Consider the following 2,296-nt stretch of genomic DNA (forward strand, 5'->3'; position numbering starts at 1 on the left):
CATCCTTCCTACAGCAGGCAGATCAGAATTGCATGCAGCCTAACCAATGTCTTATACAGCCACAACATGACTTTCCAACTCCTACGCTCAATGCACTGACCAATAAAGGAAAGCATACCAAACACCACCTTCACTATCCTGTCCACCTGCGACTCTACTTTCAAGGAACAATGAATCTGCACTTTACGGTCTCTTTGTTCAGCAACACTCCTCAAGACCTTACCATTAAATGTATAACTCCTGCCCTGATTTGCCTTTCCAAAATGTAGTACCTCGCATTTATCTAAATTAACCTCCATCTGCGACCCCATTGGTCCATCTGATCAAGATCCCATTGTAATCTGAGGTAACCTTCTTCGCTGTCCACTACACGTTCAATTTTGGTGTAATCTGCAAACTTAGTAGCTATACTTCCTACGTTCACATCCAAATCATTTATAAATATAACGAAAGACAGTGGACACAGCACCAAATTTTGCAGTACACCATTGGTCACAGGCTTCCAGTCTAAAAACCAACTCTCCACCACCACCCTCTGTCTTCCACCTTTGAGCCAGTTCTGTATCCAAATGGCTAGTTCTCCCTGTATTCCTTGAGATCTAACCTTGCTAACCAGTCTACTATGAGGAACCTTGTCAAATGCCTTACTCAAGTCCATGTAAATCACATCCACCACTCTGCCCTCATCAATCCTCTTCCGTACTTCTTCAAAAACTCAATCAAGTTTGTGAGACATGATTTCCCACCCACAATGTCATGTTGACTATCCCTAATCAGTCCTTGCCTTTCCAAATACATGTAAATTTTGTCCCTTAGGATTCCAACAATATGCCCACTACAGATGTCAGCTTCACTGGTCTATAGTTCCCTGGCTTGTCCTGACCACCTTTCTTAAACAGTGGCACCACGTTAGCCAACTTCCAGTCTTCTGGCACTTCACCCGTAGCTATCAATGATACAAATATCTCACAAGGGGACAGCAATCACTGAGCTTCCCATAGATTTCTCGATTACACCTGATCAGGTTCTTGGAATTTATGCACCCTTATACATTTTAAGATATCCAGCACCTCCTCTGCTGTAACATGGACCTTTTCCAAGATGTCACTATCTAGCTCCCCACATTCTCTACCTACCATATCCTTCTCTATAGTAAACACTGAAGCTAAATACTTGTTTATTATCTCCCCCATCTCCTGAGCTTCCACACATAGGCAGCCTTGCTGATCTTTAAGGGGCCCTATTCTCTCCCTAGTTACTCTTTTGTCTTTAATGTAGTTGTAGAAACCCTTTGGATTCTCCTTAACCCTATTTGTCAAAGCTATCTCATGTCCTCCTGATTTCCCTCTTATGAATACTCCTACTGCCTTATACTCTTCTAGGGGTCTACTAGATCCCTGCTGCCTGTACTTGACAAATGTTTCCTTCTTTCCTTTTTGACCAAGACCTCAATTTCTCTACTCATCCAGGATTCCCTACACCTCCCAGCTTTGCCCTTCACCCTAACAGGAAGGTACTGTCTCCAGACTCTCGAAACCAACAAGGTGGTCAGACAGAAAGGCCAGTTAAGAGTTTTTGATCCTTTGTTCAAATCACTGTATGGTCTCTTTCTTCACTATCTCTGTGGGTCTGCCAGCCCTTCAGATGTCTTAGAACTTTGTACTCCTCCAGCTCTGGGCTCTTGTTCCTCCTTTGCTTCCTTCAACCTACAGTTGTTATCTACATCTACAGTTTTCCCGACCACAGTCTCTGGTATTCAGTTAAGAGAAAGTGAGGACTGCAGATGCTGGAGATCAGAGTCGCGAGTGTGGTGCTGGAAAAGCGCAGCAGGCCAGGCAGCATCCGGGGAGCAGGAGAATCGACATTTTAGGCAAAAGCCCTTCATCAGGAAATTGCCAACCATTCGATCTATCTTAACATTTCTGCTCTTGGACCAATGTTTGCTGAACAATAGTTCTGGTATGCCTTGGTATATTTTGTTGCATATGGTGCCACACAAAGGCAAATTGTTGTTGCTATGTACACGTTGCCATTAAATCATGAAGGAAATATTAGCCATTAATTTTTTCCATAATGAGAAAGCACATGGTCTGGTCGTTATCATGTACCATTTGTGTGAGTTCAATCATAGAATCCCTACAATGTGGAAACAGGCCATTTGGCCCATCATGTACACACCAACTCTCTAAAGACTATCCCATCCAGACTCAGCCCAAGTATTTAATAAGTTTCACAGATCTTTGAAATGTGCTAATATTGTCAAAGACACTCTGTGAATATGAAGTATTTTGTTTCC

Source organism: Chiloscyllium punctatum, chromosome 42, assembly GCF_047496795.1.
Source record: "Chiloscyllium punctatum isolate Juve2018m chromosome 42, sChiPun1.3, whole genome shotgun sequence".
Classification (NCBI taxonomy): Eukaryota; Metazoa; Chordata; class Chondrichthyes; order Orectolobiformes; family Hemiscylliidae; genus Chiloscyllium; species Chiloscyllium punctatum.